Genomic DNA, 17,492 nt, shown 5'->3' on the forward strand with positions numbered 1-17,492 from the left:
CCCCAGATATATGCATAGATTTTTCCAACAGATCATTATAATGCCATTTGACCTTTTTACATCTTCAGTACAATATGTTTTTTAGCTACATTGATGAAAATAGGGAGCAACTCTCCTTGATGTTAGAGATCTTGGCAAATGTAAAGTATTTAACAATGAATAGACCATCTTATAAATGTGAATTCACCTGCTAAACTCAGTGAAAGGACAGTAACACTGTGGCACCAGTAGGACTGATGAATGGCCAAGAGTTAGGTGTGTTAAAATAAATAACATATAGTATGTGTGTTTATTCCTTTTAACAACCCTCTGAGGTATGTGTTTGTCTCTACTTTCTCCAATGAGAAAGCTAATAAAAGTGATCTTCAAATGCCTTTCTTTCAGTAATTTTGAGAATATGAGTTGAGGTTTTATATTCTTCCATATGTAAAGTCATTCAGTTGCTGGGTCCCAGTAGTCACAAGCAACTGAGACATAGAAAGACCCCCTGCCCAACTCAGATGGTGCCCAATGAAATACTTTAATAAGTGAATTTTAAAATATGGCTGTTGAGTGATGATATAGTTTGAATATTTGTCCCCTCCAAATCTCATGTTGAAATTTGATCCCCAATGTTGGAGGGGAGCTGTGGCCTAACAAGAGGTGTTTAGGTCAGGAAGGTAAATATCTCATGAATAGATTAATGCCCTCCCTGGCATGGTGGGGAGGTGGGGTAGCAAAGTGCGTTCTCTCTCTATTTCATCCCTGGAGAGAAGATTTAAAAAGAGCCTGGTGCCTTCTTCTCTCTTGTTTCCTCTCCTCTCTTGAAATGTGATCTCTGCTCATGTTGGTTTCCTTTCTCCTCCTGCCATGAGTGGAAGGAGGCTTTCACCAGATGCTCGGTCTTCTAGCTAACAGAATGAATCCTTTTTTTTCTTTCTTTCTTTCTTTTTTTTTTTTTGAGACCGAGTCTCACTCTGTCGCCAGGCTAGAGTGCAGTGGCACGATCATGGCTCACTGCAACCTCCACCTCCTGGGTTCAAGCAGTTCTCCTGCCTCAGCCTACCGAGTAGCTAGGACTAGAGGCATGCACCACCAAGCCCAGCTAATACTTGTATTTTTTAGTAGAGATGGGGTTTCATCATGTTGGCCAGGATGGTCTTGATCTCTTGACCTTGTGATCCGCCCACCTTGGTCTTCCAAAGTGCTAGGATTACAGGCTTGAGCCACCGTGCCTGGCCCAAAAGAACATTTTTTTCTTTATAAATTACCTACTCTCTGGTATTCCTTTACAGAAATGCAGTAAAGACTAAGAGAAACGATATGCACAAGTGATATAAAACAGTTTTTTTCACATTCTTTTTTATTTTAATTGAAATTTTAATAATAATAGATTTACATGCAGTTTTAAGAAATAATACTGAGAGATACTCTTTACCCAGTTTCCCCAAATGTTACTATCATGCAAAACTATAATGCCATACTGCAAACTGGTTATTGATATTGATACAATTCAGCTATCCTATTCAGATTTTTTCAGTTGCTCTTGTAGTCACATGTGTGTATATGTATTTAATTACATACATTTTTATCATGTGTAGGTTTGTGTATCTTCAATCAGTCAAGATACAGAATACAGCACTTTGGGAGGCTGAGGTGGGTGGATCACCTGAGGTCAGGAGTTCGAGATCAGCCTGACCAAGATGGTGAAACCCCGTCTCTAGTAAAAATACAAAAATTAGCTGTATGTGGTTGTGGGCGCCTGTAATCCCAGCTACTCGGGAGGCTGAGGCAGGAGAATTGCTTGAACCTGAGAGGTGGAGGTTGCAGTGAGCCGAGATTGCACCATGGAACTCCAGCCTGAGTGACAGAGCGAGACTCTGTCTTAATTAAAAAAAAAAAGAAAGAAGAAAGAAAGAAAGAAAAAAAAAAAGAAAGAAAGAAAGAAAGAAAGAAAGAAAGAAAGAAAGAAAATTTTCCTCATAACAAAGATTCCTAATGGTGCCAATTTATAACCACACTCACCTACCTCCCACCCTCCTGCATCCTTAATCCTGACAGCCACTAATCTTGCTTCCATTTCTATAATCGTGCTATTTCAAAAATGTTATATAAATGGAATCATAGAGTATGTAACCCTTTGGGGTTGGCTTTTCTCATTCAACATAATAGTTTGGCAATGTACACAGGTTGTTGTGTGTACCAATAGTTTGTTCCATTTTATTACTGAGTAGTATTCATGGAATGGATGTCCCATAGTTTGTTTAACCATTCACCCATGAGTGACATCTGAGTTGGTTCTGGTTTTTGACTATCACAAATAATGCATATAAATACTCATATATGGGTTGCTCTATGGACATAAGTTTTCATTTCTCTGAGATAAATGCTCAGAAGTGCAATTGTTGGAAAGTTTGGTAGCTGCACATTGATATTTTTAGGAAAATGCCAAATCTACTTACTGAACAGTTGTACTGTTTTGCATACCCACTATCAAGGTATGAGTAATCTAGTTTTTCTTTATCAGTGACAGCATTTGTTATTATCACTATTGTTTGACCCTTTGGGTAAGTATATTGTGATATTTCATTGTCATTTCAGTTTTTATTTTTCTGATGAATGATAATGTTGAATAGCTTTTCATGTGCTCAGTTACCATCTATATATTCTCTTTGATAAAATGTTTGTTCATGTCTTTCCCAACTTGTTTACTATTGAGTTTTAAAAGATACATACTCTTATATATGTATATATATATATATTTAATGTTAAGTGAAAGCAGTCAGTCACAGAAGACTATATACTGTAGGATTCTATTTATCTGAGATGTGAAGAATAAGCAAATGAAAACACTACTTTAAAATTATAGTCTTGAAACAAAGTGTGTTAAATCTGAATGGACAGCCCAATATACTACATGATACAACCAGAATGCACCTTCAAAGTAAAGCAACAAATTTACATTAACAAAGCAGGATGTGGTCTCTCTTAGTCATGAAAACGAAAAGAGAGAGATTTTTTCCTTTTGTGAATAAATTGATAGCATGAACTCTGTATTAGCCTTCTATTGCTGCTGAAACAAATTACCACAAACTTGATGGCTTAAGACAATACAGTTTTTAAATTTCACAGTTCTGGAGGTCACACATGCAAAATAGGTCTCACTGGGATAAAATCAAGGTGTCTGCCGGGCTGCATTCCTTCTGGATGCACTAAGAGAAAATCCATTTCCTTAGTTTCTTTGCCTTGTGCAGATTTTATGGGCTACCTGAATTCCTTGGCCTGTTGTCCATTTCCACCTTCAAAACCAGCAATGGCTTTTCTCACATCATATGACTCTGATATTGACTCTTCTGCCTCCGTTATTCATGTTTTAGGACCCTTGTGATTACAACATTAGGCGCAGGTGATTATACATCAAGATATCTCTGTCTTAAAGTAAGCTGATTAGCAACCATAAATTCATCTGCTTCCTTAATTTCCCTTTAGTGTGTAATTAACATATTCGAAGGTTCCAGGTATTCTGCCTATCACAACCCTATTCAAAATAGAGCTGAGAGCAGTGGAGTTTAGAACTTTGTTCAGGGCTTATTAAAAAGCAGCCAAGGCCAGGTGCGGTGGCTCAAGCCTGTAATCCCAGCACTTTGGGAGGCCAAGGCGGGAGGATCGCAAGGTCAGGAGTTCTGAGACCAGCCTGGCCAATATGTTGAAACCCCTCTCTACGAAAAAATACAAAAATTAGCTGGGCATGTTGGCGGGTGCCTGTAGTCCCAGCTACTTGAGAGGCTGAAGCAGGAGAATGGCCTGAACCAAGGAGGCGGAGGTTTCAGTGAATCGAGATCGTGCCACTGCACTCCAGCCTGGGCAACAGAGCAAGACTCTGTCTCAAAAAAAAAAAAAAAAAGTAGCCAAGTCAGCTTTGCTACTCTCTACCATCCCTGCATCCTTATCTTCCCTTCCAACCACCAAAAATATTCGATGCAAGTTTGTCACATTCAAAGAATCCCGAGTCTTCCACAGAAAAAAGATATTCTTCCTCCTTTTCCTCTCCTCCTGACAAGCCAAATGGGGACAAGCTCCAGAGGAATCAGTAGAAGAGATTAGGGAAACATAAAAGAAGGTGACATTGGCAACTCACTTCCTGGATGAGCTTCTTTTCACACAACAGACTTGATGTTATGCCCTCTGGGCAGACCTAACAGGGGACATGCTAGAATTAGAGGGAGATGATGAAGTAGACAGATAAAAGGTAGTCAAACATTGGAATATCCGTTATGCATTGAGGATGAAAGTCAAGTTGACATAGCAGAAATTAGAACATTTTATCACCTGACTTCCCCTCCTCCAGCACGTGTGCCCCAAGAGAGCGCTACTGGTATTCCTGCCACTCAGAGGCATAAAGAGTTCAAATTAGCTACAGAAGCCATGAAAGGCAGGAGAAAACCGTCATAAAACTGATTAAGTAAAATGTCTCTGCCTACTTTGCTCTAAACACTAATCCTAGTCTTCAAAACCCTGGAGAAAATGGACCCAGTAGAGGAAGAGAAGGGGGATACGGAAGAGCTGACCATGCCCGGTCACAGTCTTGGGGAAAGGGGAGGATCTGAGCAATAACGTGGATAAGAGCTTGAGGTTTTAAACTGGAGTAGAGTGCACCGAAATTTGAAACCTAAAACTGGTCAGAGAATCATGGAATTTACCCAAGAAATCTTTAAAGGACAGTGAAGAGAGGTTTAACTGCAGATGTTTGAAGGTAATGATGAGAGAAAAATAAAATTATTTCTTGTTTATACCCTTCCAGTTTTAAAGTGATCCATATACTTGTTACAGGTACAATAACATAATTTTCTTAAATTCTCCTTATCAAAAAAAATGCACAAGTGTTACCTTAACATATTACATTATAATGAAATAATGATAAACACAGTGGTGTCTTGGCTTTCTTGATTAAATATGGAAAGACTTTTTTCTTAAAAGATCAATTTGAGACTACCTTGAGATATTTATAAGCTTATCTAGAAGTTATCACCTTTTCAGATGGGGTTGGTATAGAGAGCACAGTTTTTGCATTTGAGAAGATAACGCTTTTCAACTTTGCTTGGTAAAATGTGCATGGGCCCTCATGCTTCTAATTTACTTAATCCTATGGTGTAGTTATAATCCCCATTTTACACCTGAGGAAATTAGGGCAGAAAGAGGTTATGTAAACTGTCCTGTCCTATGTCACAGAGATATGAAGTGTTGGAATCCAGATTTTACATAGGAATTTTCTTTAGAGCTGGCACTGTATACAACTAGGCTCATACCCTAGCAAAGCAATGTAGTTATTCCTAAGGATTTGCTAAATTGAATTGAATTGATTACTACAGTTTATCTGTAGTCATCATCATCAGCACCTTTGATACCCAAACTAGCTCTCAGTATTTTACAAAATATGGCAAGATAAATTATTCTTCTCCGGGAGTAGTAGTTAGTGAATCATACTGTTAAATTGCCTGATTTTCCAATTGTCAATTGTTAAATTGCCTAGTACATTCTCTCAGTGGTATTTTGTTTCCCTTGAAGAAGTAAACAAACAAAACTTTTATCTCAGCCATTACAGGCTAAGGCTTCTTTCCAAGCAAGCTTTTGCATGGGTGATGTTAAAATATTTTTAAGCATTTAAAAGGCAAATTGCTTTATCCATGACAATTACATTGTGTTAGAAAAACTTAACTACAGAATAAGGTCCTTGCCCTCTCACTTTGATGTCTGTGGTAACATTGAAGTCAATTATTTGTGTTAACCGGCATTTAAAAATTAAGGTTCATATTTTAGCAGAAATTCAGCTTGCAATATAATAAAAAATGAGATTGTTAACTTTTATTTGTGGCTTAATATTTACTCAGTGCAAAATATCTATAAGGAGGTAAATTGCCCAGGAAAAAAATTATTTGAGGAAAAAGAAATTACACACATATACACATACATATGTGTAAATAATATATTTTCCAGTTAGAAATTAGTTCATGCTGGCTGGGCACAGTGGCTCACACTTGTAACCCCAGCACTTTGGGAGGCCGAGGCGGGTGGATCACGAGGTCAAGAGTTCAAGACCAGTCTGGCCAAGATGGTGAAACTCCATCTCTACTAAAAATATGAAAATTAGCCGGGCATGGTGGCGGGTGCCTGTAATCCCAGCTACTGGGGAGGCTGAGGCAGAGAATTGCTTGAACTCAGGAGGTGGAGGCTGCAGTGAGCTGAGATTGCACCACTTCACTCCAGCCTGGGTGACAGGGCGAGACTTCATCTCAGAAAAAAAAAAGAAAAAAAAGAAAGTAGTTCATGCCTATATCGGAAAATTCAGAAAACATGCAGAGAAATAATGCCAATTGTCTCATCCATAATTTTACTACCCAATAATAATTACTATTATAAATCTGATGTATATCTGTGATATGGTTTGGCTGTGTCCCCACCCACAACTCATCTTGAATTGTAGCTCTCATAATTCCCAGATGTTGTGGGAGGGACTCAGTGGGAGATAGTTGAATCATGCAGGCAGTTTCCCGCATACTGTTTTCGTGGTAGTAAATAAGTCTCATGAGATCCAATGGTTTTATAAGGGGTTTCCCTTTCTGCTTGGCTCTCATTCTCTCTTGCCTGCTGCCATGTAAGATGTGCCTTTTGCCTTCTGCCATGGTTGTGAGGCCTCCCTGGCCACATGGAACTGTGAGTCCACTAAATCTCTTTTTAAAAAAATAAAAAAACAAAAAAATTACTCAGTCTCAGGTATGTCTTTATCAGCAGCACGAAAATTGACTAATACAGTAAATTTTAACAGCAGAGTGGGGCACTGCTGTAAAGATACCTGAAAAAGAGACTTGTTGAATGGCTTTGACCGAAATGCTGATAATGATAAGGACAGCAAAACCCAGGCTGAGATAGTCTCAGATGGAGATAAGGAACTTGTTGGGAACTAGAGTAAATGGACTCTTGCTACATTTTAGCAAAGAGACCGGCAATATCTTGCCCCTGTCCTAGAGATTTGTAGTACTTTGAACTCGAGGGAGATGATTCAGGGTATCTGGCAGAAGAAATTCCTAAGCAGCAAAGCATTCAAGAGATGACTTGGGTGCTGTTAAAAGCATTCAGTTTTAGAAGGGAAACAGAGCATTAAACTTCAGAAAATTTGCAGCCTGATGATGTGATAGAAAAGAAAAACTCATTTTCTGAGGCGAAATTCAAGCCACCTGTAGAAATTTACATAAGTAATGAGGAACTAAATGTTAATCACCACGACGATAGGTAAAATGTCTCCAGAGCATGTCAGAGACCTTTGTGGCACCCCCTCCCATCACAGGCCCAGAGGCCTGGAAGGAAGAAATGGTTTCACGTGATGGGCCCAAGGCTCCCTACTCTGTGCACCTTTGGAACATGATGCCCTGCATCCAAGTTGCTCTAGCCATGGCTAAAAGGGAAAAAGATGCAGCTTGAGCAGTGGCTACAAAGGGTGCAAGCCCCAGGCCTTGGCAGCTTCCATATGGTGTTGAGCCTGCAGGTGCACATAAGTCAAGAATTGAGGTTTGGGAACCTCCACCTAGATTTCAGAGGATGTATGGAAGTGCCTGGATGTCTAAGCAGAAGTTTGCTGCCAGGGCTGGTCCCTCATGGAGTATCTCTGCCAGGGCAGTGTGGAAGGGCAATGTGGAGTTGAAGCCCCCACACAGAGTCTCCAGTGTGGCACTGCCTAGTGGAGCTGTGAGAGGAGGGCCACAGTCGTCCAGACCCCAGAAAGGTAGATCCACCCACAGCTTGCACTGTGTGCCTGGAAAAGCCACAGACACTCAACACTAGCCTGTAAAAGCAGCCAGGAGGGGAGCAGTACCCTGCAAAGCTACAGGGGTAGAACTGCCCAAGACCATGGGAACCCACCTTTTGCATCAGCATGACCTGGATGTGAGACATGGAGTCAAAGGAGATCATTTTGGAGCTTTAAGCTTTGACTTCCTTACTGGATTATGGACTTGCATGGGGACTTAGCCCCTTTGTTTTGGCCAATTTCTCCCATTTGGAATGTGTGTATTTTTCCAATGCCTGTTCCTCCATTGCATGTAGGAAGTAACTAACTTGCTTTTGATTTTACAGGCTCATAGGCAGAAGGGACTTGTCTTCTCTCAGATGAGACTTTGGGGTGTGGGCTTTTCAGTTAATGCTGGAAGGATTTAAGACTTCAGGGGACTGCTGGGAAGGCATGATTGGTTTTGAAATGTGAGGACATGAGATATGGGAGGGGCCAGGAGTGGAATGATATGGTGTGGCTGTGTCCCTACCCAAATCTCATCTTGAATTGTAGCTTGTATATTTCCCGCATGTTGTGGGAGGCACCCGGTGGGAGACAACTGAATGATGGGGGTGGTTTCCCCCATACTGTTCTCATGGTAGTGAGTAAGTCTCATAAGATCTAATGGTTTTATAAGTGGTTTCCCTTTTTGCTTGGCTGTCATTCTCTCTTGCCTACTGCCATGTAAGATGTACCTTTCACCTTGCACCATGATTGTGAGGGCTCCCCAGCCACATGGAACTGTGATTCCATTATACCTCTTTTTCTTCATAAATTACCCGGTCCCGGGTATGTCTTTGTCAGCAGCATGAAAACGGACTAATACAATCTGTAAAGATGTTTTATGTTGGTGTGCATGTCTCTGTAATTCTCCTCATAAAATATAGGCAAAATATAGCATTTACTATTTTTTAAATGTTTATGTTTCCCACCCCCACAATTCATATATTGAAATCCTGACCCTCAAGATGATGATGATGGTAGGTGAGGACTTTTGGAGATGATTAGGTAATGAAGGTGGAGACATCATGAATGTGATTAGTGCCCTTTTAAAAGAGGCCCCTGCAAGGGAGCTTGTTTACCCCTTTCACACGAGAACACAGTGAAAAGACAGTTGTCATTAAACCAGTAAGTGAATCCTCACCAGATATGAAATTTGCTGGCATCTTGATCTTGGACTTCCCAACCTCCATAACTGTAAAAAATAAAATTTTGTTGTTTATAAACTACTATAGTTATTTGTTACAGCAGTCTATACAGACTAAGACAGCATTCAATAACTACATGTTTTAAAGAATTTTTTCACTTATTAGTGTATTATTAAGGTCTTTCTATGTCCATGGATATCGACGTCTATAATATAGATTTATTGGTTGTACAGTAATCTAATAGCATCATAATTGTGTATTAAAGTAACAGTCTTCAACCTGAGGATATTTTGACCCATCCAAAAATAATTTCTTATATCTTTAGCTTTCAACAATTGAATACCCTGCCAAGTAGATATTTTAACTTATACTGGGTGTGATAAATTGAACAAAAAGTATCTTTTTACTAGTGCATGTATTTGAGATCTTAGAAGCACATAAGCCAGGACAAATACCTTCACTTTAAAATTGTATACATATCTGTGGCTACAAAATAAACAAAATCATTGTTAGCTCCGCTATGTTCACCAAAGGTTTGGCCAATATGCAGAGCTATGCACAGTTGACTCAGGTTGTCTAGTAACATTCTGAAACAGAATTCGGAATGATGATCTGCTCACTTTAAACTGATGCAGTTAAAAATTCTATGTCCAAATCTAAACAGATCATGGACAATAGTAATATGTGTTAAGGAAAGAGATTCTCAGAAGTCATTAGAAATATTTATTTTGAATTGGGTAAAAGAATGTGAGAGTGGAGCTATCCCTGAAGATCTCTAGGAAAAACTCACACTTTTCTTATGGATTATTAATTATAAAATCATATTTTATTTATGTATTAATGAGTTTTAAATAAAACATCATTAGAGGGTCTCAAGCAAAAAAGGGACTTATAGATACTTTATTAGTGCTAATTGCTATAAATATTTTAAATTAGAGTAAATGTTAAATTAGACAATATTGAGGAATGGGATGAATCTACATCTACAGAGGGTGAAGAATGCGATCAAGAAGATAAATAACATGAAAATTTAAAAAGAGAAAACTGACCACATGACAGATGATGGAAATATATAACATGGAAGAATGAGACATGCAACAAGTGTACGCCAGTGACTGGGTAAGGGAGTGGTTACCCTTTACATTAGATTGTTAGGGAGAATCTGGTTTAGTGATTATCCTAGATTATTTTCTCCTACTCATCCTCCTCTTCTTTTTTTTTTTTTTTTTTTTTTTTTTTTTTTTTTTTTTTTTGAGATGGAGTCTCACTCTGTCGCCCAGGCTGGAGTGCAGTGGCGTGATCTCGGCTCACTGCGAGCTCTGCCTCCCAGGTTCACGACATTGTCCTGCTTCAGCCTCCCGAGTAGCTTGGACTACAGGCACCAGCCACCACACCCGGCTAATTTTTTTGTATTTTTTTCGTAGAAACAGTGTTTCACCATGTTAGCCAGGATGGTCTCGATCTCCTGACCTCATGATCTGCCCACCTTGGCTTCCCAAAGTGCTGGGATTACAGGCATGAGCCACCGGACCTGGCCTCCTTCTCGTCTTCTTAAAAGAAAACATAAGCTGAGGTGAATTTGGTGGGCCTCTGTACTCCTATCATCTGCCACAGTTGGGTAAGTGGGCAACACATATATGTGATGAACTAAACGGAGTTCTCAGTCTGACACATAGTCAAGTCTGCAAAATTACCAACAAACCTGCTACAGACTGAATGTTTGTGTCCCCCCGTGCAAAATTTATATGTTTAGATTCTAGCTCCCAGTGTGATAGTGTTAGGAGGCAGGGCCTTTGATAGGTGATGAGTTCATGAGGTCTCTGAGAAGTTAAAGACTCTTAGAAGGTCCAGCCAAGATTAGGGCTCTGTCAGACTCAGTGTCTGGTGAGGATTCACTTCCTGGTCCACAGGTGGCACCTTCTGGTTATGTCCTCCCTTGGTGGAAGGAGCCTCTTTTATAGGGTATCAATCATCTTTTATAAGGACATTAATCCTATTTATGAAGCCTCTGACTTCATGAACTACTCACGTCCTAAAGATCCAACTTCTAAAACATCACATTGGCGATTAGGTTTCAACATATGAAATTGGGAAGGTGGGGACACAAACTTTCAGACCATAGCAGCTCCCTGGCCCTTTCTGCCATGTGAGGAAACAACTGTATGGCCGTCAGTGAACCAGGAAGCAGTCTGTCATTAGACACTGAATTTGCTGGTGCCTTGAGCTTGGGCTTCTCAACTCCGGAACTGTGAGAAATAAATTTCTGTTGTTTGTAAGCAAACCAGTCTACAGTATTCTGTAACAGCAACCCAATAGTACTAAGAAAAAACCAGTCTCTGTTTTATCCATCCTTTTCAGAAACAATGTAATTAACAGCAATTCATAGAATCAAAGTAAAATTTGAAAATAATGTCGATGCCTTGATTCAAAATAAAGCTTTGTCATATGAGGAACATGTGATATTATTGTAAATGTTGTTATAATTTCAGTTGAAATGTTCAATTGGACAACTGTTATGGGTTGAATTGTGTTCTTCCTCAAACTCCAAATGTAGCAGTCCTAACTTTAGGTAACTGTGAATATGACTTTTTTTGGAATGGAGTCTTGGTAGATGTCACTGAGTTATGATGAGATCATTAAGATGGTTCTAATAATAATTCAGTATGACTGGTGTTCTCGTAAGAAGAAGAGAGCAGAAGCAAAGCAAAAAACATCCTCTAAAGATGGAGACAGAAAATGAAGATCTGCTGCCACAAACAAAGGTATTTCTGGGACTCAGGAGGGGGAAGAGGCAAGAAAGGAAGACGTCAGCAGGAGCATGGTCCTGCCAACACCTTAATTTTGGACTTCTAGGCTCTAGGGCTGTGAAAGAATAAATTTTTGTTGTTTTAAGTCACTGAGTTTATTACAGTAACCTCAGGAAACTAATACAGCAACCTTCCAGCTTGGGAGTGTGATTCTTTCCTGTGTTGAATAAGAGACACACTCCCTCCTTGCCTCAGACCAGTAATACCCTATGTCAAAGGTTTTCTTCAACAGTCTTTCGTATTTATAGACTTTTTCTATATAGCTGGGAGGTGAGTGATGAAGCGTGACAGATTCTAGAATAATTTCTGCTATCTTTTTAAAATCCTATAAGGAGGAGCCTAAAGATAATCCTTAGCACATAATTACCTGCTATTCTCAGTATTATGGTTTTAGCCAAAGCTATGAGTCAGGAGGGAAATTCTCATTCAACATTCTGTTAAACATACATATATTCATGTAAGTCAAAATTTATGCTGAGATATTCATGCAAAATGTGAGAAGGGGTTAGGTAAAAGATAACTTGTAATTGTTTGATTTATGCAAATTAATGGAAAAAAACCCTCCATCTTTGTCATTAGAGTTAAATTCTTTTAAAATATTGTAATGCAAAGTGCTAGGGCCAAGAAAACTGCCACAGTCATCATTATAACTAGGGCAGCATTTTGTATCTAGCATAAAGAACCATACACCAAATAAATAACCCAGAAATATGAATTCTCATCTGTAGCCCAATATTAACTAGCTCAAAATTTCCTTCCCATGAAACATTCCTGGAATCCCTTAATGACATAAATCAAGTAACCATAGCACTTGCTCTTCTACTGTGGCACTTCCCATAGCACAGTGTGCTTTAGGTACATGTCTGTCTTTTCACTAAATTGTATGCTTCTTGAGGGCAGGCCTATGCTAATTCATTTCATAGTTTATTTACTGAGACACTTGTAACATTTTAGACACTTTAAAAAAGCTTAATGGATAAAAATAAACAACCAAACTTTTTCTCTTTCCAGCTAACTACTTTCATTTTAAAATTGAAGATATTGAAATAAAGAATTTATAAATTCCCCCCAAAGCACCAAAATTAGATATTTTGTCTATTATGGTTCAAGATTAAATAGTCTTATACAGTCTTGCATTTGTAATTGTTTATAGCTTTTACTTCTCTTTATGTTAAGACATGATAAAAACTTTTAAAAACAATTTTAAGATATTAAAAAATAATTTAAAAGTAATCATCCTGGAATGACCCAGGCTCCATTTTGGAATTTTTCTAACATAAATAAGTCATGCATATTTGATTTTGTGTCTTTCATTATAAAAATAAATTTTTGAGATATCATTTAAAAAATATCCCTGGAACACCAGATCAAACTAACTGTGTTAAACTGTTTGTAATTTGAAAATGATAGCAAGATCATATATTTTGGCTGAGTATATTTTTAAGCGGTCAGAATTCTTGTTATGACTTTCAAAGACAAAACTTTCAAGATAAAAGTTATCTGGGGGCATTGTTTAATGCAATACGTTGTAGTTGTTTTGTTTGTTTTTAATATTTCTCTTTTTTGTATGCTTATTAGCAACCCAAAGGATCTCTTGATTTTTCATTTTATTTTATGGATTTTGGAAGTTAATTTTCTTTAATCTAATCAGGGAAGACCTGCAAGGGGGAGTTTAAAATAAGAAAAATAATTTAAAAATTTTTTATTTTAAAATGCCATAATAATTAGATATACATATATATTTGGGATACAATGTGATGTTTTGATACACAGATACGTTGTATAATGAGCAAATCAGGGTAAGTAGCATTTTCATAAATTTTCCCCATTTATCTTTTTTTGTGATGAGAATATTAATATTTTTCCCTTCTAGCTTTTTAAATATGCATTATTGTTAACTATAGTCATTCAACTGTGCATTAGAACACTGAAACTTATCACTCCTATCTAACTGTAACTTTGTACCAATTGTTCAACCCCAAACCCTCCCCTTCTGCCTCCTTCCACAGCCTCTAATAATCACTATTCTACTCTACTTCCATAAGCTGAACTTTCAAAAATTCCATGTATGAGTCATATCATATGGTATTTGTCTTTCTGTGCCTGGTTTATTGCATTTAACATAATATCCTCCAGGTCCATCCACATTGTCATAAATTACAGAATTTAATTCCTTTCTTACGGCTAAATAGCATTTCATTATGTGTGTATATATATATATATATATAATATATATATATATAATATCCATTCATCCTTTGATGAGCACTTAGGTTGATTCCATATCTTAGCTACTGTGAACAGTGCTGCAATAAATGTGGGAGTGCAGATATCTCTTCAACCTAAGGATTCCCTTTCCTTTGGATATATACCAAATAGTGGGATTGCTAGATCATATGGTAGTTTTATTTTTAATTTTTTGAGGAAACTCCAAACGGTTTTTTATAATGGCTGTAGTAATTTACATTTCCACCAACAGTAAGTGTTCCCGTTTCTCCCCATCCTCACCGACACTTGTTATCTTTGTTTTTTAATAACAGCCATTCAAAATAGAGTGTGGTTATATCTCATTGCGGTTTTAATTTGCATTTCCTTGATGATTAATGATTTTTAGCATATTTTTCATATATCTGATAGCCATTTTTATGTCTTCTTTTATGAAATGTCTATTCAGGTCTTTTGCTAATCTTTTAATCAGGTTATTTGATTTTTTTGCCACTTAGTTGTTTGAGTTCCATCTATATTTGAATATTAACCCTATATCAGATGTATTAATTTGCAAGTAAGTTCTTCCATTCCATAGATTGTCTCTTCATCCCATGATTGTTTCCTTTGCTGTGCAGAAGCTTTTTAGTTTGATGTAATCCCATCTATCTATTTTTGCTTTTGTTGCTTGTGCTTCTGCAGTCTTGTTCAAAACAATCTTTGCCCAGATCAATGTAAAGAAGCATTTCCTCAATGATTTTTTTTCCAGTAGTTTCATGTTGGATCTTACATTTAAGTCTTTAGTCCATTTTTCATTAATTTTTGTCAGTGGTGAGCAATAGGGATCTAGTTTCATTCTTGTTCATGTGGATATCCAGTTGTACTGGATATTATTTACTGTAAGTAGTAATTTATAGTATATATAGTATATTACTATTTACTATAAATATATTTATATTTTGAAATTTAATATTTTATATGAAATTATATATTTATATACATTTATTTTATATTGATAATTTATATTATCAAATTTAATTTATATAAATAGTAATATAAATTAAATTATATAAATTAAATAGTAATATAAATATAAATATTTACTATTTACTGAAGAGACTGTCCTTTCCCCATTTTATGGTCTTGGCTTTTTTGCCTAAATCATTTGGCTATAAATGCATGGATTTATTTTTCGATTCTGTATTCTGTTCTGTTGGTCTATGTTTCTGTTTCTTTGCTAGTGCCATGTTGTTTATGCTGTTTTGGTTACTATTACTTTGCAGTATATTTTAAAGCCAGGCAATATGGTGCCTCCAGCTTTGTTCTTTTTGCTCAAGAGGGCTTTGGCTATTGGAGGCCTTTTGTAGTTGCACACAAATTTTAGGATTTTTGTGAAAATGTCATTGGTATTTTGATAACGATTGTATTGAATCTGTAGATTGCTTTGGGTAGCATGGTCATTTTAACGATCTTTCCAGTTCATGAACATGAGATTACATTTATTAGTGAGCCCTTCAATTTGTTTCATCCATATTTTATAGTTTTCATTGTAGAGATATTTTACCTCCTTTACATTTATTCCCTGGTACTTTATTATTTTTTGTACCTATTGTAAACAGGACTGATTCCTTGATTTCTTTTTCAGATACTTTACTGGTGGTCTATAGATAAATCACTAATATTTGTATGTTGATGTTTTATTTTGTGACTTTACTGAATTTGTTTATTACTTATAAGGGATTTTTGGTGGAGTCTTTAGAGTTTTCTATATATAAGATTATGTAACCAGCGAACAGAAACAATTTCCTGTCTTCTTCCTTTCCAATCTGGATACCCTTTGTTTCTTTCTCTTGCCTAATTACTCTGGCCAGAACTTTCAGCATACGTTGAATAGAAGTAATGAAAGTGAGCATCTTTGTCTTATTCTAGTTTTTAGATGAAAAGCTGAATGTTCATGTATGATATTGGTTGTGAATACATGGCCTTTATTGTGTTGAGATGTATTCCTTCTATACCTAATTTTTAAATGGTTTTCATCATGAAGCGCTGTCCAATTTTATTGAATGCTTTTTCTGCATCTATTGAGATGATCATACGGCTTTTGTTCTTCATTCTGTTAACGTGATGTTTCATGCTTATTAATTTGCATATGTTGAGCCTTCTTTTCATTCTTGCAACAAATCCCACTTGAGCATGGTAAATGATCTTTTTGAAGTTCTGTTCCATTTGGTTTGCTAGTATTTTGTTAAGGATCTTTGTATCTATGTTCATCAGGAATATTGGCCTGTAGTTTTCATTGTTGTGTCTTTGCTTGGTTTTGGAATCAGAGTAATGCTGGCCTCATAGACTGAGTTTGGGATAATTTTCCTCCACTTGAGGCCAGGGAGTCTGAAACTCCATGAGGAGCTTGCTAAGTTCTGTCCCACAGTGGATCTTGAGCAGGTCCGGTCTCAGCTCCAGCTCCTCTAAATTTTTGTACTAGTTTGAGAAGAATTGGTATTCATTCTTTACATGTTTGGTAGAATTCAACACTGAATTCATCAGATCCTTCGCTTTTTTTTTTTTTTTTGATGAAAGGGTTTTTATTATTACTTCAATCTCATTATCCATTACTGGTCTGTTTAAGTTTTATATTTCTTAATGATTTAATCTTAGTAGTTTGTGTGTGTCCAGAAATTTATCCATTTCTTTTATTTTCCAATTTGTTGGCGTGTCTTCATTCATAGTTTTATAATGATAGTTTGTATTTCTGTTGTATCACTTGTAATGTTTCTGTTTTTATCTCTGATTTTACTTATTTCAATAATCTCTTTTTCTTCCTTAAGCTAATCTAGCTAAAGGTTTGTTGATTTTATCTTTCAAAAAAAAACCCCTCTATTTTAGTGACATTTTGTATTTTATTTTAGTTTCTATTGTACTTACTGCTGCTCTGTTTTTTTTCCTCCTCCTAATTTTGGTTCTAGTTTTTTCTTGTTTTTCTATTTCCTTGAGGAGCAATGTCGTTCATTTGAGAACTTTCTATTGCTTTAATCTAGGTGTTTATCACTATAAACTTCTTTCTTAAAACTGCTTTTGCAATATCCCATAGTTTTTGGTATGTTGTTTCCATTTTCACTTCTCTTAAAAAAATTTTTTTCTTTTCTTTTCCTTTTTTTTTTTTTTTTTTTGAGATGGAGTCTCACTCTGTCACCCAGGCTGGAGTGTAGTGGCACTGTGTCAGCTCACTGCAGCCTCCGTCTCCTGGGTTCAAGCTATTCTCCTGCCTCAACCTCCCAAGGAGCTGGGATTACAGTCACCCACCACCACACCAGGCTAATTTTTTAGTTTTTAGTAGAGATGTGGTTTCACCATGTTGGCAATGCTGGTCTCAAAATACTGACCTCAGGAGATTCGCCCTCCTCGGCCTCCCAAAGTGCTGGGATTACAGGCATGAGCCACTGCACCCAGCCTCTTTTCAATTTTTTTGATGAGCCCTTTGTTGTTCAAGAGCATGCTGTTTAATTTCCTTGTATTTGTACAGTTTTTAATATT

Source organism: Nomascus leucogenys, chromosome 6, assembly GCF_006542625.1.
Source record: "Nomascus leucogenys isolate Asia chromosome 6, Asia_NLE_v1, whole genome shotgun sequence".
Lineage (NCBI taxonomy): Eukaryota > Metazoa > Chordata > Mammalia > Primates > Hylobatidae > Nomascus > Nomascus leucogenys.